The following is a 24,227-nucleotide window of genomic DNA, read 5'->3' on the forward strand; positions in this document are numbered from 1 at the left end:
GATATGCTTTTCCTTATGTAAAATGCTGCCGAATTCTTACCCACTGGGGGCGTGGCCTGACTCACATTGAGAGCAGACGTGTTGCTTTACTGCTCTTGCAGCCTAGGCACCTTAAGAGCACTTCCCCATCCCTAGTTTGCAAATTCTTTCCCACTCTCTCACCATTACAGAACTAGACTATAGCAATCTCCTACATAGCATTTCCCCCACCTATCTAGATCCACTTCAATCCATTTTAAATGTCATCGTGAGACAGAACTTAACATATTAGATGTACTGGTCCTTACTCAGAGGTGGATGCACTGCCAATGAGGTAGTGGAGCACTTTTTTGCTACTGTGCGTGTGTCTAAGTTGCACCGTGCGTGCATCCCGATTTTGTCCATACAGAGTACAGTTGCGATTTTAGATGCACACACAGTGAAGTGTATTGAAAATGTAGTGGGGGGCGTTACTGGGCAGTGATAGGGTAGGGCCCAGCGTATGCACGGAGATTGGGGTGTGTTATGTGAGTGTTGTGGACATATTGGTGAAAGTGGTTGCATACACTGACGCTCAACTGCTCACATAGGAGGCCATGGTCAGACTGAGGAACTGCACCTGCCATAGGACTAGTGCAACTTTCGATGGTGACGTCTAAAGACTGACTACAGAGACTGACACATCAGTGTAAAGACGCACCAATCGGTATTACTTCGTGTACGGATACTGAAAGTGGGTGTTTCAGTCCTTGCACATTCAGGATCACGGATGTGCAGAAGGAAAGGGCTTTGTATCTAAATTAGCACAAAGTCACAAACAGGACCGCTAATAGATGCAGCTGTGGTGGTTCTGCGTCCACCTCTGAACCAGGACCGGATCAGAGCCCAGTGCTGGTTGCGCAAAATATGGGGGACCCCTACGTAGTTTGTCCCCTGCATTTTGGCAACCAGGGCTGGTTCTGTCTAGCCTGGAGCTGGTTGTGCTTAAATACAGGTCATTTGTCCCCTGTATTTCAGCAAAACCAGCACTGGGTCACTAAAAACCCAGGGCTCTTCGCTCTTTTTACACAGGAATCTTTTTTTTTTTTTAACCACAGCAGCACAGACGGGTCTCACTGATCCCATCCGTGCTTCTGTGTCAATGACACAGATGCATGTAGCACGGATCTCCCGGATCCGAGCCTGCATCTGTGTCATATCGCACTCGATCTAATGAATATGCAAATCATTAGATCGTGCACGATAGATTGGGTGAACATCGTGCAGCTTTTGCTGCACATCGTTCACTTCAGCTGCCGGAGAGAGTTCAAGGGAGATTGCATACGACATTGGATCGTTTGCAAATCACACCGTGTATGGGACGGTATGATAAGCCGGTGGCTGAATAGCCGCCGGCTGAAATCCCGACAGTGGAAGCCCGGCTGGTTCAGAATCCCGGCAGCGGTAATTACGCTAACCTACCCCTACCCCCCACCTAACCTCCCCAGGGGGTACCTAACCCTAACCTCCCCCTAGTGGTGCCTAAACCTCTCCCCGCACCATAAACCTAACCCTAACCCCTCCTTCCCTGAGCCTAACCTCCCTGAGGGTTGCCTAACCCTAACCACCTCCCCAGTGGTGCCTAACCCCCCCCCCCTTCCCTGGGGAATTTTGGTGTTACTTACCCGTCTGGACGATCGGGATTGTGGAGCTTCGAGATGCCTGCGTCTGTATCCTGTTCACGGTCGGGATATCGTCGCCGCCATTTTGCCGGGCGACGGGATTCGGGCGGTGGTATATCGACGCCCGGCATTCCGTCCGTCGGCAATATGACCGCATACCCCATGTATGGGCAACTTAACTTGCAGCACATTCCATAATTCTATCTATAGTTGTATAGCTGATAACTCTAATAGTATACATCTGCATAATGTCATTTTGAATTTCCTGCTGATAATTGTTACGACCAGCGTCAACACTGAATACTCCTAAGCATGTACAGTACATATGGCTTTATCCATATAAGTTTAATGTGAACATTAAGGCTGAAATCTGGAGTCAAATGGGCTTAGTATCCTGTCTATTCACAATTAGATAAGTATATCTATTTATATATCATGAGCAGGGCATTCTCTACACTCTGCCTCATGCTCATGCCTACACCTTTTCTGTCAACCTCATGTTCTCTTTTATGTAGTTATTGTTTATTTGTATGATTTATTATATTGTATTATACTGGCTGTGTAGCTGAGTGGAGTGCTCTGTTTTGCTCTACAAATAAATGTGGATGATGATTAGACTGTGTATGTAGACTCACATTGAGTGATCAATAGCTTTGTATACTATTACATATACATATTACAATATTGTTGCACGTCTTTCCTTTATCATTTTATATAGCACATAAGCATTTTACACATTACATTCATCCATATGTATATATAGATTTGTTTAGATAAAGCTATTACTTTATTGTACATAGTTGCTGATTATACAAAAAATATGGCAACACTTCACAATGGCGGTAATCACGGCATTGTATAGAGGAGGATGGGGCCATGATGATACAAATGCCCACTTAGCTGTGCCATGACGCCGACCTGGCTGCCCAGAAAGTTGGCATCTATGATCTGAAATTATTATTTTTTTTAAATGAATTATTAAATCAGAAAATTATTTCTATCATTTGTTACTGCTAGCAAATACAATGGAGGTGCCAGATTTAATGGGCATTGTAACATATTAGAGAAAACAAAATGGATTCTATACATTTATTTTTGGGGAAACTTTTTGGTATGTACATTGGGATTTCAAAACAATTAGGGGATAACAGTAAAATCTTCTTGATTACAAGATGTACTGGGGGTGCAACATAAGAATACATACAGTATATTACAGCAGGCACATGGGTTATTGCCAGTCTTTCTGGGGTTAGCCATTGCAGCACATCTCATTGTGTCTGTAGGGAAATGTCAAAAAGAATTACAGTGATTCTGCATGTCCACCAAATCTATAACTAGGAACACAGCCAAGAGGGCACTGGGGTGTTGTATTAACTGGTACATGACTGCCTAAGGTCTAGTTCCAATCTGCCACAGGAAAGACTGATACTGTCTGGTTACAAATTACATCTAATGCAATCTTCCATTCCTACATTATGTAAAAACAAACAAACAAAACGACTATATCATGCCAGACATGGATTGCGGTCTTTATAAATCTAGTATTAATGACTTGGAATCCTTTAAACAAACAGAAAACAGGGATTAAAAGTTTAAAGTGTTACTTGTCTCTATCTCCTTTCTCTTAGCAAACCTAAACTGCACCCATATGCCTATCTGTAATATGCATGTAACTGAATGTAGGTCAGCAGTAACTGGAGTGCCACAAATTGCAAATATTATATCCTTAATGAAGCCTGTCCAACTTGTGGCCATTTTCCAGATACTGCCCTCCAAGGCACTTCTGTAGGCACTGGCGTCCCTGGGACAGCCAGACTCAGTCATACATTTTATGTAACCAAACCAGGTCTGCAAATATGCATGCATTTCTAACAGATTACAGCCCTTCCGATTATTATCAGGCACAGCTTCTCTGTCCAGAAATGACTATTGCACCCAAATGTAGCACATTTCATCTCCATGCACATTGGATGTGTAGATCTAAAAGTCTACACAGCCTTACTGAAAATATCAGGTTTTACTATGTAAAGACTATAGGGGGGATTCAGCAAGGATCGCAATTGCAAAGCTGCACGCAGGCAGCTTAGCAATTACGTCCTTGCTATTATGCAATGTATGACACCCCCTGCTGCATTTGCGAACCCAGCACTGCGACAAAGGTCGCAGGCTGGGATCACCATCGCGATCATCGATGGTCACGATGGTGGACGGCGCCAGGCTTACTGATAAGCTTCAGCTTACTCAGGCTGGCTGGCTCGCAAGCCCAGGAGACTGCATCGGTCGAAGCAGTCCCTGGGCTTGCCACTCCTGGAAAACGGGACGGACACGCCCCCGTTTCCGGGAACGCCGCCCACCCCCGCACCGCCTGTTAAATGCCTCTGCCTGTCAATCAGGCAGAGGCATAGAAGGGTCTGTGTGAGACTATGCAGGACCCATTCTGCACACTCGCAGAATGAGTCCTGCGCACGCGCAGATTCCCGATGATCGTGCACAGCTGAATCAGGCCCTATAATCAAGGTAAATCATATCAGATCGTCTTTCTTGACCTTGAAGCCAACAAATTTCAAATGAAAAACAATTACCTTTTTAGGAAAAAGGAGTCAAAATTAAATACTCCAGTTAAGTGTCCACACCCTTAACACAGTACTTTGTGGTAGCACCTTCTGCTTTCATTATAGCATTGAATCTTTTTGAACAAGTCCCTATTAACTTCACAAACCTGGACTTTTCAATTGTATCCTACTCTTTCCTGTAAAAAAAAAAGAAAAAAAAAAAAAGTTCAAGATCATCAAACTGCAAGGGGACTCGTGCACAGCCCTCTTTAGGTCATTCCACAGGCTTTCAATGTAATGATATCTGAGATCAAGTTGTGTCATTCCAAGACTTTCATTTTACGGAGGCCATTCCTTAGATGAGTTGGATGTGTGGTTTGGATTGTTATTATGTTGGAAGATGCTGCCACCACTGCTAGTAGGAATAACTATTTATTATCAGTTATGTATATAGCGCACCCATAATCCGCAGCACTTTGGCCATTCACATAAGTTCCTGTCCCTGTGAAGCATACAATCTACATTCCCTACCACATGCTCAAACACATACACACGGGATGTAGTTAAATTGATAGCTGACGGTATGCTGGCCGCAGAAATACCAACGCCGGAATCCCGTCGCCCTGCAAAAAGCAGACGCCGATATCCCGAAGGAGATCAGGATACCAGCGTCGGCATCCCAAACGTTTAGACCCCGGTAAGTATTGCACTTACCCCTGGGATGGAGGGGTTAGGTTTAGGCATCCCCCGGGGAGGGTTAGGCTACAGGGAGTGGAGGTTAGCGTTAGGCACCCCCAAGAGGTGGTTAGGATTAGGCACCCCCCAAGGAGGGTTAGGTTTAGGCTACGGGGATGGGGGTTAGCGTTATTCACTGGGGGGGAGGTTAAGTTAAGGAACCAAAGAGGGAGGGTTAGGCGGGGGAGAGGGGTAGGGATAGTATACTTACCACCCTTGTCGGCATCTTCAGCCTTCCGGCATCTGGATTTTAACTGGCGGCTATTCCCACTCCCATACACACTAGGGATAAATTTTGACAGGAGTACCTGAGGGAAACCCCATGCAAACATGGGGAGAATATACAAACTCAACACAGTAAGGTCAGTGGTGGAATTTGAGCCCAAGAAGGTACGGTGAGGTAGTAATCCCAACCATTACACCATCCGTGCTTCATGATTGTGTGAGGAGTTCTCTTTGTACCAAACTCTATTAAGGCAAAAAAGTCAAACCTTGGTCTCCAAGACTAAAACTTATTTTTTTTAAATTAGATGGGCTAGATGCCTTTAGTGAAAAATGGTTTCTGTCTTGCCACCCTTTGCAGCAGAATATTTCTTTGTAATAATAATGGCAATACTCAGGGACGGCTCAAGGGTTGGGCTGGCAGGGCCACTGCCCGGGGAGCTGCGGCCTGAAGGTGTGGCCCCCAGCTGCCATGTCTTCTGTTATAGCGCCTGCCTGCCCCCACCACCATCTTAAATCTGGACTGTGAGCTGTGCTCTTCCAAGAACGCTGGCGTCACATGGCGTCGTCATGTCCGGCATTTTGGGAGGATCGCTTCTGTGAGTGAGAAGAGCAGAGCACCTCCACTGCAGCATTTGGCGTTTCTTCCCTCAGGTCCGCTTGTTCAGAATGAGTCAGACAGCCTGTCTGTGGGGGGCGAAAAAGCCACATCACACTTGGTGATTATTTAAAGTGGTGCAGCCCAGCAGGAGTTAATTGTGCCTGCTGTTGCAGCCTGCTTCCGCAGTAGAGACTTTCTAGTAGCAAGTTTGTAGTGGGCACCAGCTGATCGGAACCACCCTGACCCTTTCTGAAAAAAAAAAAAAGGGTTTTATTTGAATAATATATATATATATATATATATATATATATATATACACACATATATACACACTATATATATATTTTTGTTAGTGAATTTTTGGGGTCGATTCATCATCACCTAGTTTACCCCAAAAATTCACTAACAAAATATATAAGTATATATATATTTTGTTGATGAATCGACCCCACAAATTCACTATCACCTAGTTTATTACAAAAGCAGATGAAAAGTAACATTTTCACCTACTTTTGTAGAAATTAAGGATCGGAGCTATACATTATAATGGTAATGCAGCAGATATCACTGATATCCCCTGCTTACCTTTCAGCCCCGATCTGGCCCGCTATCCCAATTCACTAGTATGGGGATCTAAATTCATCAAGCTCTGAAAATACAATATTTTCCGACCTTGACTGCGGGAGAATTCTTCATTTTCATGTGGCGTTTTCTCCTGCACCCCCGCTCCTTCCTTATGGGAAGGAGTCCCGGGCTGCTAAACCAGATCTCTCCACCCCTGACCGGCTCCTTCCGCTGGATGCCGGGTCTTTGTGCACCTGCGTAAAGCCCAGTTCACACAGGCACACTAGCACTGCCGAGTCTGACTTGGCAATTGCTCCAGTGAATTTGTATCCACCGCTCAGTGTGAAATATATATATATATATATATATACACACACATACACACACATACACACACAGTGCTCGAAGTGGGGCGGTATGACATACCGCCACTTCCCGCCGCCACTTCATTTTTGCCACATTAGAGATTGTACCAGCGCTGGGATCGCGTATGGGATCCCAGTGCTGGAACAGCAGCGGCATTGCATGGGGATGTGTCCCGCTGGGGACACATCTAATTCGGCGGCTGCTCTGGTAGGAAATGAGTGGAGGCACACTGCAGTAGGGAGGGTGACTGCAATTAGCACCGACATAACTGGCTCGCAGAACACCAGCCAATGAGAAGCTTGGCAGCTTCTCTTTGGCTGGTGTTCCGCGAGCCAGTTAATGAGAAGCTGCCAAGTGGCAGCTTCTCATTGGTGGGCAGCCTGCGCCGGATTTAAAATGCCGCCCTCTCTGCGGAAGCAGCCATCTCTCTCCACTCGGCTGTAAATCACGAGTGCTACTGCGAGTCCTGATCAGCCTGCAGCTCACAGCAGTGTGCCCGATCTTCCCCAAAAGAGACCAAGGCAGCAGTGACATTTCAAGGAAAGGTGAGAATTCAGTACACGGCTTAGCACTCATGGCTGACACATGCTCAACTGCTTTCACATGCTGTTGAGTTGGACCATATAGCATAAGGGTCCATATTATTGGCACAATTATTAGCAGGTCAATTAAGTTGTGTAGCGCAGGGTACATAGTGCCCTGTGATTGCAGTTTAGGAAAAGCCTCCCTGCATACTGTGCTACATCTCTATAGGGGAAGTTACAGATATAGAAATTGATCCTTGAGACACATTTACAACCAGAGTGGAGAGAGTACCATTGATCCTGTCTGTGTACTGTGTATAATTGTTTTGTGACTGACTTATGATTTTATTTAGCACGTATCAGCCTACTTACAGACTATGCTTATCACTAATGGATGACCTATTTATTATGGGGGGGATTCAAAATTCTATACCCCCACCTCTAAATTCCCACTTCGAGCACTGTATATATATATATATACACACACACACACACACACACACACACATACATATATACAGTCAGGTGCATAAATATTGGGACATTGACAGAATTTTCATATTTTGGCCTCTATTCACCACCACAATGGCTTTGAAATGAAACAAACAAGATGTGCTTTAACTGCAGACTTTCAGATTTAATTTGAGGGTAATTACATCCAAATCAGGTGAACGGTGTAGGAATTACAACGGTTTCTATATGTGCCTCCCACTTTTTAAAGGGGCCAAAAGTAATGGGACTATCAACAAAAGCTATTCCATGGACAGGTTTGGGCTATTCCCTCGTTATTTCATTATCAATTAAGCAGGTAAAAGGTCTGGAGTTGATTCTAGGTGTGACATTTGCATTTGGAATCAGTTGCTGTTGACTCTCAATATGAGATCCAAAGAGCTGTCACTATCAGTGAAGCGAGCCATCATTAGACTGAAAAATCAAAACAAACCCATCAGAGAGATAGCAAAAACATTAGGTGTGGCCAAATCAACTGTTTGGAACATTAAAAAGAAAGAACGCACCGGAGAGCTAAGCAACACCAAAAGACCCGGAAGACCACGGAAAACAACTGTGGTGGATGACAGAAGAATTATTTCCCTGGTGAAGAAAAACCCCTTCACAACAGTTGGACAAATCAAGAACACTCTCCAGGAGGTAGGTGTATATGGGTCAAAGTCAACAATCAAGAGAAGACTTCACAAGAGTGAATATAGAGGGTTCACCATAAGATGTAAACCATTGGTGAGCCTCAAAAACAGGAAGACCAGATTAGAGTTTGCCAAACAACATCTAAAAAAGCCATTACAGTTCTGGAACAACATCCTATGGACAGATGAGACAAAGATCAACTTGTACCAGAGTGATGGGAAGAGAAGAGTATGGAGAAGGAAAGGAACTGCTCATGATCCAAAACATACCACCTCATCAGTGAAGCATGGTGGTGGTAGTGTCATGGCGTTGGAATGTATGGCTGCCAATGGAACTGGTTCCCTTGTATTTATTGATGATGTGACTGTTGACAAAAGCAGCAGAATGAATTCTGAAGTGTTTCGGGCAATATTATATGCTCATATTCAGACAAATGCTTCAGAACTCATTGGACGGCACTTCACAGTGCAGATGGACAATGACCCGAAGCATACTGCAAAAGCAACCAAAGAGTTTTTTTAAGGCTAAAAAGTGGAATGTTATGCAATCCCCTGACCTGAATCCGATTGAGCATGCATTTCTCTTGATGAAGACAAAACTGAAGGGAAAATGCCCCAAGAACAAGCAGGAACTGAAGACATTTGCAGTAGAGGCCTGGCAGAGCATCACCAGGGATGAAACCCAGCATCTGGTGATGTCTATGCGTTCCAGACTTCAGGCTGTAATTGCCTGCAAAGGATTTGCAACAAAGTATTAAAAAGTGAAAGTTAAATTTAGGATTGTTTAGTTTGTCCCATAACTTTTGGCCCCTTAAAAAGTGGGAGGCACATATAGAAACTGTTGTAATTCCTACACCGTTCACCTGATTTGGATGTAATTACCCTCAAATTAAATCTGACAGTCTGCAGTTAAAGCACATCTTGTTTGTTTCATTGCAAAGCCATTGTGGTGGTGAATAGAGGTCAAAATATGAAAATTCTGTCAATGTCCCAATATTTATGCACCTGACATTATATATATATATATATATATATATATATAGTCTATTTCTATCTATCGCTAAAATGGAATGTAGTTAATTGATAGGCGTCAAAATCCTGACAAGAGGTTTAAGGTGCGGGAAGGGCGGGTTAGGGGTTAGGCACCCCCGGGTGGAGGTTAGGGTTAGGCACCCCCGGGGGGAGGTTAGGCTTAGGCACCTCTAATGGAGGGTTAGGGGGGGGGGAAGAGGGGTAGGGTTAGGGTACTTACCTCCCCTGTCGGCATCTTCAGCCTTCGGACTTCTGGCATTGGATATGAACCGGTGGCTACTCAGCTGCCGGGAATTCATACCTATTCCACTGAAATTTACTTAGGCTATACTATAGGTTTGCTTAGGGTAGTGATGATGTTGTAGTGCATGTTTGTGGGGGGAGGAGGGTAAGGAAGGTGCCAAAAGGAAACTTTTGCCCTTAGCTCCACAAGGTATAGAATCAGACCTGGCAATACCCGTATAAGGCTATTTGTAAAAATTATTAGGAGACATCTAAATCATTTAATGAGTGACATGATCTCATTTATCCAGTATTTGTAATACCCACTGTGCACCTGCAAGGAGTACTAGCTGCTAACAATGAGAAGTTGATTATCTATGTCTGTGACGGGCTGGGGTTGTGGTGAATGACAATGATGTCACAACAAAGAATCAAACTCCTATTCTGAGATACAGAGTTTTAAGAGATGTGTCAGTTGGAAACAACCAGGATAAAATCCTTTAAAATATCCAGGGCTGTATATTACTGAGCCTAAAGTACCCAAACCAAAGGGTTCAAGATAATCTACTTTTCAAAGCCAAATTACTCATTTCAAATCTAATTTAACAATTCTCTATTGATGTTATAGGATTTTCATCCATAACTTCTCATGAACAAACCACAACTTAATTATAGTACACAACAATACGAAGGCTGCAAATTTAGTGCCGTATACTGTAATGTCAGCCCCAAAGTTCATGATGAACACACAGAATGAGCATGTACTCGCCGTGGTCAGCCACCCCACACTTTAAGTTACAGAATACTTCAAGGTTAATCTCACAAATTGCTACCTTAAATTTTCCTGTGCAGAGGGGCAGAGTCTCACTAGTTAAAAGAATGGGAGGAGGAGCCATTGGTAGTAGGAAGCTATCCAATGCTATGCCAAAAACTGAACTTCCAAGTTTGCCCAAGGTGCAGGGATACAGGAATTTACATCAGAGCCCTCCAAACGAGGATTTTGGTATCAGCGAGAGTGAAGGTGTGAGAGTATGGCAGAGGAGGTAGACACAGCCATTTTCTGAAACAGCCCCATTGCCTAAGGAGTTGCAGAAACATGAGATTTATTATTACCAGTTATTTATATAGTGCACACATTCCACAGTGCTTTACAGGGAATACTTGCCAATTTACATCAGTCCCTGCCCCAATGCAGCTACAATCTATATTTGCTACCACATGTACACACACACATATACACTAGGGAAGTGTTTTCCAAACTCATTCCTCCGTGAGCACTAACAGTGCATGTTTTCCAGGTCTCCACACAGAATCACAAGTGAAATAATGAGCTCCACAAGTGGATGTTTTAAAATGCATCAGCCATTAATGAATACACCTGTACACCAACTAGGAAAAATGGAAACCATGCACTTGGAGTGCTCCTTGAGGAATGAGTTTGGGAAACACTGCACTAGGGTTCATTTTGTCGGGAGCCAGTTAACCTACCAGTATATTTTTGGTGTGTGAGAGGAGACCGGAGGAAACCCACAAAAGCACAGGGAGAATATACAAACTCCACACAGTTAGAGCCATGGTGGTAATCGAACACAGGACTTCAGTGCTGTAAGGCAGCAATGCTAAACACTACATCAACTGTGCTGCACCAAATTAGAAGCACACCCATGTGAAAGGAAATACAGTGTGAGCAAGTGCTACACAGCCAGGCAGAGGGAGTTCACTGAGAGACTTTACATTGCTGCAAGTCTCACAGAGAAAGCTGCCCTTCTAACAGGTAGGGCTTCCAGTCTATCATTAAAGCTGCATACATACACAACGATTTTTTGAACGATTATCGTTAAACGATATCGTTTAACGATTATCGTTCAATCGCGTTCATGTTTGTAGTTCAGTCAGACTTGTCAACTCAACTATTTTCATTAAGGGAATATGCAAAAATCGTTTGTAGTTCAAAAAAATCGTTCATTACACTTTAAAAAATCTGACAGAAAATCGTTCATAACAAAATAGTTGTGTGTGTATGCAGTTTAAGAGCTGACAGTCTGCTAAAAAAAAATAGTTGCCAGATTAAATGAAGGAATTACCAATCTGAAAGGAGAATCTTTCACTGTCCGAGAGTAAAGAAGATTAAAAGATTGAGTACAAGTCCAACCCAGAGAAAAATAGTCCAGGGTCTAGCTCAGAGGTTCCCAAACGCAGTCCTCAAGGCTCCCCAACAGTGCAGGTTTTAGAGATATCCATGGTTTAGCATCTTACCCAATTTAATTTTACCATTTGTGCTCAACAATGGATATCTCTAAAACCTGAACTGTTGGGGAGCCTTGAGGACCACGTTTGGACCTTCAGCTAGACCAGAGGTTCCCAAAGCACAGCAGAAGACATTTACTCTTAAGGATAAGTTGTCGTGATTTAACACTGTGCCCAACCCTGAGAATTACGGTAGCCCAACATCAGATATACCTGTGCACCTATATAGCATGCAAGGTAAAATGTGTGATGCTGGTGTCTGCCATGTGCCGGAATTTCTGACTGCTTCTATGGCACTTCACAGCCATCACTCGCTCCTAATGCCTCTTACTTTCCTTGGAAATAATCTATAATAATATAATAAGAACGTTGTGACTGTCATTTGTTCCAACTTGGCGCAAACACTACAGAACTAATTTTCATTTCATTTGAATCTTATGTAGTGGAAACTCCTAGATGTAACCTGCACTTTGTTTCATTTTAATCCGTCAAATTAAAGCTGAGCAATAACAAAAACAAAATTTTATTGACATCATCAATGCAAGAGATAGGTGTGACACCATGTGCGTGGCCGGTGGGGAGGAGGTTAACTTTTGGCCCGGTTCACTTGAATAGGATAGGCTACATAGCAGTCTGCACAGGGCACACCATGACATTGGCATGAGTGGTGGGTGAAGGCGCTGCTGCCACCACTATGTATAGTGCTGCTGGTCACATGGACCATTCCTGCGACAGGGCCCCTATGCAAAGCAATACAACTAGAATACCTCAAATAAAGAAAATGTTGGCAGAAGCGATTTCATTGTGGGCAACAGCTAGTATTCAGGGCTGTATTAAGGGGGTGGCGACAGGGGCGGTTGTCCCATGGCCCCCACACACACACACAGAGGGGCCCCCACCACTAGAGCATGGCACGCTGACAGTGACCGAACAATTTTCCCTGCTATCGTGGCCAAAGTGGGGGCGGAGCCAATACGACAAGCCCCACCCCCATATGACCCGCGAATCACGGGATTTCAGCATGAGGGGGCGGAGCCTAATGAAGGGAACAGCAACTGCATAAAATGTAAGTGTATGTGTACTGTTTTGTTGTTTATATATGTATGTATGTGTACTGTATGTGTTTATATGTGTGTGTGTATATATGTGTACTGTGTTATTGTTTATGTATGTATGTGTATATACAGTATGTGTATACTGTATGAGTTAATGTGTATATATGTGTTAGTGTGAATGTATGTGTATACTATATATGTGTGTGTTCGTGTGTATGTTATATAATATACGTATGCTACATATATATATATATATATATATATATATATATGTGTGTGTGTGTGTGTTTAACAGACAAGTATATATATATCTCTATAATATACACATAAATATAGATACATACTGTATGTGGGAAACCTCAGAAAATCCTGCCCAGTGGACCCTGCTCCCGGATGGGGGTTGAGCTGCCGCTGAGCTGTGCCATACGGAGTCTGCCCACCCTCCCCCTCCACATGAAGCCTACCCCTACCCCTCCTGATTACTTACCGTGTCGCTGTGTTGTAAACGCAACATCACAGTCAGCGCTGCTGCATAGAGCGCAGAGCGGGTCCCGAGTCCCCTCATCAGCATCACGTAATAGATCATGTCCGTGACGCTGATCACAGATGTCGGGCTTCAGGAGCCGCTCTGTGGTCTATGCAGCAGCACTGACTGTGCTGCTGCATTCACAACACAGCCAGAAGGTAAGTAATCAGGAGGGGTAGGGGTAGGCTTCGTGTGGAGGGGGAGGGGAGGTAGGCTCCGTGTGGCTTGGTAGGGGCCCCCACAACTTAGTTGCCCCAGGGCCCCCACAAGCCTTAATCCGGCCCTGCTAGTATTGTATAAATTATTATTATTCCTAATAAACTGTGCTAATCTATCGGGTTGCACAAAACAACTACACATTTCACATGTCCTTAGAATGATTTCACCCTTTAGTAGAATACTACTGTGCTGTTACCATAGAAGATAATATAATGCCTCCTTCAGTTTTCTTGCATGACAATAGTTTTGTTAATTGTTTTTGGGTTTGGAAAACTGTTATTAAATGGAGAATCTGCCAAAGAAATGATTTCCTGGGAATGTGTCCTCCTACTGCTGTTTTCCATCTGTTACCATTATGACTGAGAATCATTTAATGATCTATTCTGGTGTGCATGTTACAGGGTACAATGAGGGATATATATTATACTGTACATCTTATGCCAAAGACACTGTGTACCTCTATGATTAAAATGAGTAAACACTGTAGTGTATACAAGACTTACTTCATCACTAAGAAATGGCCTTCAGTTTATGTCACTTACAAAGGGTTTAGGGGGGCAGCCCAGGAAAAGGCTAATAAAGGGGATAAGCTGATGCCATACCTAACCCTTCTGACAGCCAGTGGACACACACACACCACTGTTAATTACTTCATAAAACTAGTGGCACAGTTAGGTAATAAATATACATGCCCAACAAACAGGCCACATAAATAGGCACATTTGCTAGAATCTCTCACTTGCTCCCACTTGCAGAACTGTACAGATGTGTCCTCATACACTATTGCCGCAGTCGCACCAAACAGACCTTCTTGGCACGCCAGGTCCTTGTCACTCTAATGTACGTCTTAATCACAATGTGGTGTGACAAACCCGCTTAACGAGACTGCACTGATTAATTTTATATGCGACACTTGTACATCTGTGTGCGAATGAGTCTGAATCTGTATACAAAGTGCCACGATAGAGCAGCCGCAGCTTTCTTTTATGCAGAGTTACGTTCTACTGCGACTTTGTACATAATTAAAACAAATTCCTATGCAGTTAAAGTCGCAGCCTGGCGTCTCTGGTACAGATTGAGTGGTGTTTGCTGCGTCTGTGGTGCGATTAAGATGAAAAATGTAAAGAAAAAGGACAGTACGCTACACCTCCCTTCACCCACTAGATGGCGTATTGACGCTAGGTGGATGAGGACACATCTGTAGTTTACCAAGAAAATAGGTGTACATGAGAAAAACAAAGGGCGAAGGACAGAGGCTTGAGGAAAGCCAACAAATGGTGGCAGTGAAGGGAAAGTTGTGCCAGAGGTAAAGAATTAAATTAGCGTCATCCTTAGAAGGTATAGGCAGGACATAATAGGAAGGTGTGTATAGAGGTTCTGATCCAGTATCGTTAGTTGGGGGCTCGTAGTGAAGTCACTTACCTGCTCACACGGTACATGCGTCTATCGATATTTCAGCAAAGGGTGGAGTGGCCACATGCAGGGTTTGCCTGCAACCGCTTTGTGCTGAAAGATCGCTATCCATCTCCGTGTGAATCAAGGAAGCTGACTAGAATCCAGGGATAAGAGAGGAAAGAGTTTGTTTTCCTCTGTTGATAGAACCTTACGTTTAAAGGGGTGTCGCATTACTGAGTACGCTGCTAAGTCGCAGGTTTGCGCATAGCAAAGACGCACTTTTGCGTACGCAGTTAAAAAGCCATTATACGGTTGTGTGGTAGTCGCATTATTGTTTATGCGACTGGTCGCACAATAGCGTATACGTACTTCCGGTTGTGTGCCACGTGTTTGAACAAAGCCATTGAGGTTTACATTTTTTTCTATTACCAATATCTGGGTTAACGTGTATTTTTCTGCGCAGGAAAAAAAAAGTGTGTAACAGTGAATATTTGTTGAACAAAGTTAAGGGTATCGTATGATCCTTAAGGGCTAGGTGCAAGGGTTAGTCTAGCCGCTTGGTAAGCAGCTTTACCGTTCTATACACAGTAGCAGGTGTACATGTTGTCTTTGTTGTAGAGAGGTGCGTGAGAGTAGCCGACATATAAACTCTCATAGGTGTGGAAGTTGCCTTACTAAATCTTATCCGGGTGTGGATGTTGCCTTACTAAATCTTATCCAGGTGTGTGGCGCCGCCGACTTAAATCGTCCACAGGTAAGTGAAAGTATCTTGATTGTCTTTCACCGGTTTAAATCTTTATTGAAAAGCATAGGACATAGGAATTGTCTCAGAATGGGAGCCACGCAAACAGTAGAGATGTTAGGCAATGATGTGCTGCTAATGGAGGCGCCGATCGGATCGGCCCGTCGTATCATGCATACCAAGTACGGTACTTATGCAATAAGGTATTGTGATTTATGGTTTAATATGACGAGGAAGAGTGTTAGACCGTTTCCCAGAATTGGTAGTTTTGATAAAAATGTGTTAGACAATGTCCGGGATCACATCAGTTTGATGCGCTCCCGAGCGAAAAAGGTTAAATATTTTGAATGTTTAAAACTGTGGCAGCATGAAGGGGATGCGTGGCTTAAAAATGTGCAAACGACGCAAACTAGCGTCGTGAGCACATTGCAAGAAAATACATCCGCGACGCTGAATTGCAATACGGGCGAGCTGCAAAATGCCACGCACGTGCGGCAAGGTAGCGTCGTGGAGAGTATTGCCAGCAGTTCACGCTCACCACCCCCACCTTATGCGGATGGAGGTGCAAGTACAGTTACCAAAAATACCCATAAAAATGTAACAAGCAACTTGTACCCTCTCTTAAGCAACTATAAAGAAAATGTTCATGATACGGATGATGAGCCTATTGTAATGTCTGCCATTTCCCATGCTGTGCAGATGATAGATGCTGCATCACCACAATCACGAGTGGTGCCTCCATCTCCATCGGTAACAGCAAGGGAAGTGTTAATGCCCTCTGCACCCGTAGAGGAAGTTGTTCATACCATACGTAGCAGCAGCAGACTAAACCCCCAGCCAGGTAATCAGGTCAAAGGTAGCAGCGCTACCGGTCTGCATCCCATTCGGACAATAACTGTTCCAAATGGAAATGCAGACACAAACGGTATAGTGCCCACGAGGGAAGTAGTAATGCATTTTCCTTGGACAAGAGCAGAACTAAATTCCATCATAAATTATTTCCCCGATCCCAAAAAGGAATTAGCCAAATGTCAAAGATTTTTGAGAAATTTGGGTAGTTCACATGAACCCACTAATAAAGATTGGCATGTGGTGTTAAGGGCCTGTCTGCCACGCAAAACCGACGTGACAAAATTTATCACGGATTGTGTATTGGATGGTGACATTCCCTTAACAGACCAAGTAAACCAAGGTAACATTTCCGGCATTGTAACTCAATTGGGTATATATTTTCCAGTAGTAGTTAACTGTAACAAAATTTTCACCATTAAGCAGAAAGAGAGTGAGACTGCAGAAGATTATTGCGATCGGGCTCTGCAAGTTATCACCCTGTACACTGGGATAGAGGATATTAAAGATAGCACTCACACCGGGGGATGATAGTTACAGTACTATCTGAAAGAGAGTTTAAAAACTCGTACGGTCTGAAAGAGAGTACGGTCAGTACGGTCTGAAAGAGAGTTTAAAAACTCGGGTTCAGACCTCACAGCCTGGCTGGCGGGGACTCACAATAGATACCCTCATAGAAACCGCCATTGAACATGATAAAAACATCTCCAAAAAGAGAGAAGCCCAGAGCGAAAAACTAATGGCTGTCAGTATACAAGCTCTGGAGGGAATGATGGTAACATCACAGCCAACAGACACACTTGCACACACACTCACGTCTGAACAAGTATGTGCTCTCACTAACCCCACTCAACAACAAACACAACTCTATCCCACTAACCCGATGCAACCACAGGTCCCAGGCTATCCACCAACTTCTTATCCCCCACAATACCCTTACCCTCCCTATCCTTACCCATATCCACCACCTTTACCCTCTGCGCAAACCTCACAACACCACGTCTTCACCCGAAACACGAACATGTTTTAACTGTAAACAAACAGGACACTTAAGTAGAAACTGTACAGTAAAAGGAGTAGGGATCCCACATCAGGGAAGACCTAGATATCCCCATAAGGGATATGCACAGAGGCCAGCAAATGTTCAGCAGGCACCAGCTCCAATTGTAGCCGTAAATGCTTTATTGGAGAATGGTAGCCAACGCTAGGGGTCAGGTCATACCTGTAGTCTACAGATGGTCAGGTTAACGGGAAGTACTAGGGAAGAACTGGTCATGATGGTTGATGTAGCTGGTACTGAATATCCTTTTCTTGTAGACACAGGGGCGACCAGGTTGGTGATAAAATCTCCCGTTAATTTGCAGGTGACCAACGAGACAGTACCAACAATGGGTGTAACAGGTAAAGTGGAACATTATCCTTTAACAAAGTCCACAGAGGTTACTATTGGGCCGTTGCATACCAGGCATTCTTTTCTCCTGGCTGCTGCGGCTCCTACTAACCTACTGGGCAGAGACTTGTTATGTAAGATGGGATGTGTTAAATATTGCACACCTGATGGTGTATTTTTAAATATCCCAGAGAGAATGGTATACAAGGTGCGGGATATGTTAGACACTCCTCAAAGGATAATGTATCACTCTACAGTTTTAAAAGAAACTCCATCACAGGAAGATGAAATGTTGTCCCTAATTCCAGATTCCCTTTGGACTAAAGATGGACAGGACACTGGATTAATGGCAAACGTAAGCCCAGTAATGGTAACTTTAAAAAACGGAAGGCAAGCTCCAAAAATTCCCCAGTACCACTAAAACAGGAGGTAGAATTAGGGGTTTTTCCAATAATTGAGCGATTATTACAACAGGGAATTTTAGTCCGTACAGCTAGTGTAGCCAACAGTCCCATCTTCCCGGTAAAGAAGAGTGGCGGGAGGGGTTATAGGCTGGTACAAGACCTTAGAGGTGGTAATAAGGTAGTAGAGAGCCAATTCCCTGTAGTGCCAAATCCAGCTGTCATTTTGATGCAGATCCCACCAAATGCAACCCATTTCACTGTCATTGACCTCTGTTCAGCTTTCTTCTCTGTGCCTCTCCATCCTTACTATCAGTATCTATGCGCATTTACATACAGAGGTTTACAATACACATGGACACGATTACCCCAAGGTTTCATAGACAGCCCCAGTATCTTCTCCCAGGCATTGCACGACTGTTTACAATCTTTTCAACCTGCCAATGGATCTGTTCTAATACAATATGTGGACGATTTATTGCTATGTTCTGACTTGTTAATGTCATGTTTGAATGATACTAAACTTTTGTTACTTCATCGCTCACAAACAGGACACAACGTGGCTAAGGACAAACTACAGCCGTGCAAATCCAGAGTAAAATATTTGGGACACTGCCTAAACCCAGGGGTTACGACACCTCACAACAGAAAGAATCCAGGCCATACAAAACATGACACTGCCGCAGAATCAACAGCAAATTCGTAACTTCTTGGGAATGTGTGGATATTGTAGAATGTGGATACCAGGTTTTTACAGGAATTAGTCTCTTCCTCAAAGCTCGATCGTGTCATACACACAGAGGAATCAGAACAGGCTTTCCTTAATCTTAAGGACAGTCTGACAAGAGCTCCTGCATCGGGAATACCTGATTATGAAAAACCTTTTGATTTGTATTGTACGGAAGCCGATGGTTGTGCTGCAGGTGTCCTTACACAAAAACATGGAGATGCCAGTAGGCCCGTAGCATACTACAGTGCCCAATTGGACACGGTAGCAAGATCACTCCCCACCTGTTTGAGAAGTGTAGCAGCTACCGCTCTATTGGTGAGTAAAAGTGAGGACGTAGTATTGGGCCATGATATGATTGTCTACACTCCGCATGCTGTATCTGCTCTGTTGAACTCAGCTCAAACCAGACACGTCTCCTCGGCTAGGTTCACCAAATGGGAACTAGCTCTAATCGCTCCTGCAAATATTACCGTTAAACGTTGCAGTACGCTGAATCCAGCAACATACCTACCATATGTACAACATGATGTACAAAGGGTGGAAGGAGAGGAGGTGCTGGCAGGAGGTGAGTTCGGCAGACATAATGATACGCACGATTGTATGACATATCTGAATCAGACCTTTACTGCTAGACCTGACATACATGACACACTTTTAGAGAATGTGGATGTGACCTTTTATACGGATGGGAGTTGTCATAGACAAACAGACACAGGTGAATTATGTACAGGTTATGCTGTTGTAAATGACACAGACATCATAGAAGCTAAACCTCTCGGTCCTCCTCACTCAGCCCAGGTGGCACAGTTAGTAGCACTGACTAGAGCATGTAAACTGGCAGCAGGCAAATCTGCTAACATTTACACTGACTCGAGGTATGCGTTCGGGGTGGTGCATGGTTTTTGGGCTCTATGGCGTCTGAGAAATTTTATGACAGCAGCAGGCACACCAGTTGCACATTCCCGACACATAAAACATCTTTTAGAAGCAATCCAACTGCCCAAAGCAGTGGCAGTAATTAAATGCAAAGCCCACACATGTGAGGATGACCCGGTGTCACTGGGCAACAACAGAGCTGATGAAGCTGCAAAATGGGCAGCAGGGTTAAAAATGTTTTCTCCAACTGAAACAATTATGTCATTCCAAACAATTGATATGCTGAAATTAATTGAGATGCAAAATTTGTGTTCAATTCAGGAAAAATCCATTTGGAAGTCCAAGGGATGTGGGCAAGAGTCCTCTGGGCTCTGGAGAGACAGACATGGTAAGCCAGTAGCCCCCAAGGCATATTACCCCAGCCTGGCTGAGGCAGCAAACGGTCTGACTCATCTGGGTAAACAGGGTATGTGCAAGTTGGTGAGGGCATACTGGTGCGCACCAGGTTTTTCTTCACAAGCAGAGAAGATAGCAATGTCATGTCTGACCTGCTTGAGAAAGAACATAGGGAAAGCGATCCCTACCGAACCGTCCCACATTCCACCGACTGATGGACCTTTCCAGGTGATACAGATTGATTTCATCCAATTACCACCCTGCAGGAACCTTAAGTATGTATTAGTGTGCACAGATGTATTTTCTAACTGGGTTGAGGCCTACCCAGCGGCCACTAATACTGCTGCGTTTACTGCCAAGAAAATAGTTCAGGAATTTGTATGCAGGTACGGTATCCCTAAAATCATCGAGAGTGATAGGGGTACCCATTTGACAGGTGAGGTTTTTCAAAATATGTGTAAGCTGATGGGTATTAATAGCTGACTTCACACCCCCTACCGACCGCAAGCCAGTGCGAAGGTAGAGAGGATGAACGGGACTATTAAACATAAGCTAAGCAAAATCATGACAGAGACTGGACTAGGATGGCCAGAAGCGTTACCTTTGGTCCTACATAGCATAAGGACCACTCCTAGACCTCCTCTGAACCTGTCCCCATTTGAAATATTGTTCGGTAGACAACCTCATTTGATTATAAGTCCACAGGAAGATCTAAAGGGTAACAACGAGGTAACTGTGAAGTATCTTATATCAATGAGTAAGCAGTTAAAGCAACAGCAGCAGAAACTGAAATTGTTGTCTAATGATATGCCTGGAACGAACTGTCATGATGTTGAACCAGGAGAATATGTAATGATGAGAAATTTCTTGCGTTCAGGTTGTTTGACTGATCGGTGGGAAGGTCCGTACCAGGTGCTGCTGATGAGTACTACATCTTTGAAGGTGGCCAAGAGAGATACCTGGGTCCATTCCACTAACTGCAAAAAGGTCAATCAACCGGTGGAGAAACAAGTCGGAGACAAAGCTGATAGTGTGGACCTGTCGCTCGCGAGCTTGTTCCGGGAGGATTGAAAAGGTCGTAGTAAGATACCTGAACTGAGAGAAATTTGCAGGTCTTGTTGTGACAATGGACGGGCCTGCTGTGTTCATTTTCATATTCTCTTTTAGAGTGTTCACCATCCTGGTCAGTCCGGGGAGTGCAATGCCAATCAGGGGAGTGTCTGACCAATCTTAGTACTGTTATTGTTAAGAGAGCTGTCATTCCGGATAGTCGGGGAAGGTGTGAAGGTTTATCATCTGAAGATTCCTGTATTTGTGAGCTTTGTGGGTCCCTAGTTGATGAGAACTGTATCCAACGGTGCCAACCTAAATATAATCCGTACTGGGGTGGGTATCCTCTAGAGGATTATCATAGCATGGTAGGCAAGGTGTTAATTCAAACCGATTGCTGGGTGTGTTCACATGTGCCACAGGGACAGCATAATGTAGGGTTGGTGCCATTTCCGCTGAATATCACGGAAATTTTAGAATTGCAAAAACGGAAAACATTGGATGGAAAATTCCTCTCATCCAAACCACCTCATTTCAAACTCCATCAATTCCAAGTAGATAGATCACTTTTGTGTCTAAACATAACCAACCCCAATAAACCCGGGAGTTGGGAAGTGACGGGGAATAATCAGATGATGACCTTCTCACAAAGAGCTGATAATGAGTCCATAGACCATGACCTGCTGCGCTCCATTAAGTCTGGTGGGAAACATTTTAAGTATCGGTATACATTGAGTTCCACCAAAGAAACTATTGGTAAGGTGCCAAATGGTTATTGTACCAGATGGAAGAACCAGAAATAGGATTGTTTGCTAGGGAAATGTGCTTAATGATACATACCATTCCTTATGTTCTCCCTGATAATGTATATTTCATCTGTGGAAAAAAAGCGTATAAATGGCTCTCCCAGAGTTCCGAAGGTTTGTGTTACCTGGGAAGAATAGTCCCAGAAGTTATGACCCTCACACATGTTGAAATGCTGGGTATACATAAAAACACACCGTCACCATATCTTCACACACAATATGAACACAGAGGCAAAAGAAATATGGTACCTGGTGATATACATAAAGCCACTCAGTTAATCAGTGAGACAACTGGCTTTCAAGTTCTGGTCGCATTGGACCCCACCAGGATCGCTCGGGGTACATTCAATTTTAGATATATCCAGGAACTTGCCAAATTGATAGATAATATCACCGAGATTGTACGATGACACATTCAGGTATACAGGGAGAGAACTGCAAGCATACAAGAAAGAACTAGTGCAACACAGGCTAGTGTTGAATTATTTAACTGCTGTTACGGGAGGGTATTGCGTAACATTGGCCACCCAATTTGGAGTAAAATGTTGCACCTATGTCACCAATGATACCAGCGACCCTAAGGAGGTGATAGACCGGAAGATGGATGAAATTCTCCAGCTAAAATGGGAATTTCTTAAGAACCATAATGCTTCAGTGGCTGAAGTAGGGGAAAAGATAGAAGGATGGGTGACATGGCTGAACCCAGTGAAATGGTTCTCAGGTCTAGGGGAATGGGTCCAGGAAGTGATCGCCAGCATAGGCAAATTCTTAATCCTTATAGTAATTGTCATCATAATAATTGGCATATGTGTCCGGTGTGTTCCTATTGTGTTGAAGTGTGGAAAATGTAAAAATAGAGTAAAACGAAAGAATGAAATCATGATGGTGGCCAGTATGAATACCGAGGTAAATACAGAACTGCATTACAACCCTGAGCTAGGAAATACCATTATTTAATGTATTATATTTAGACATGCATAGAATGTATTATTGAAATGTTATTCAAAGAACACCTCAGATAATGTAAAGTCTCAATTCCCCTTCAAGACTGCTTTTATAAGACTGGTGCATTCCCACACCTTTCACATGATCTTCCAAGATCCGCAGTGTGCGTATAATAGTAGTTTTATGTCCCCACTCAGAAACACATTATTGATGGATTAAGAACCACCTTGTGCCATCCCATAATAACACCAAATAATATGTAAATGTAAGCCTAAATTAAATTCTAATAGCAGATTGTGATAGCATGTTGTTTGCTATCAAAGGGTGGACTGTCGAAGCTGAATAATTAGCTGAGACAAGTTCAGTTTAAAATTTAACCGCGGCGACGCCATCTTGCGACTGCCCGCAAGACGCCATCTTGAAAATGAGATCGCAAGACGCCATTTTGCGAATGGCCGCCTAAGGGCCATTTTAGATAAACTCACATTTTAGTACATGTGGCAATGATACTATTAGCACCATGCGATTGCATTTTTCACCATTTCTCATACACACATTAATACGCACAATTGCGCTGTTAACTAGTCGCATATTAGCAAATGCATAGGACTTTGTATGAAACCGCTGTTTTATTAGTTTTATGCGCACGCATCTGCCCCAAGTTAACTAGCGTCCTTATATCAAGCCCTGAATACCCACACATTACATATTCACACATAAGGTTCAATAAGCTTTAAAGTGTATGATTTAAGTTGGTTCAGTTAGTTTAAATGCTGAGAAATAAAGGTATTTGATAACTAAGGTATTTTACATGCTAAACAAGTCATGTTTGGTCTTGTACTGATGCGTACTCTTTTTACAGTATTCCGGTGTTATCGGTGGGGAGGTCGCATCATGCAAACTCAAGTTATGGATCACAGAGCCTACAAGCAACAAAATGTATATTTCATGAACAACTGTTAGAATGTTGCAGGGGGCGTGAAGAGGAAGATCCCCAGCT

At 43.6% G+C, this 24,227-nt stretch overlaps 1 protein-coding gene across 2 annotated transcripts in view; it reads right to left on the bottom strand.

Annotated features, from left to right (window-relative positions):
- The window catches only part of TIPE3 (TNF alpha induced protein 8 like 3), a 92,268-nt gene that overhangs the window by 26,704 nt on the left and 41,337 nt on the right, over positions 1–24,227 (bottom strand). The window contains exon 1 of one of the 2 annotated variants that reach the window (XM_088472777.1): positions 2,845–2,886. The exons of the other annotated variant lie outside the window; for it this stretch is intronic. The gene's annotated coding sequence lies outside the window, so the exon portion shown is untranslated. Of the gene's footprint in view, positions 1–2,844; positions 2,887–24,227 lie in introns of those variants that run through there. 2 annotated transcript variants of the gene reach the window in all.

This window comes from Taudactylus pleione, unplaced genomic scaffold (genome assembly GCF_031769625.1).
Source record: "Taudactylus pleione unplaced genomic scaffold, aTauple2 ptg000129l, whole genome shotgun sequence".
Classification (NCBI taxonomy): Eukaryota; Metazoa; Chordata; class Amphibia; order Anura; family Myobatrachidae; genus Taudactylus; species Taudactylus pleione.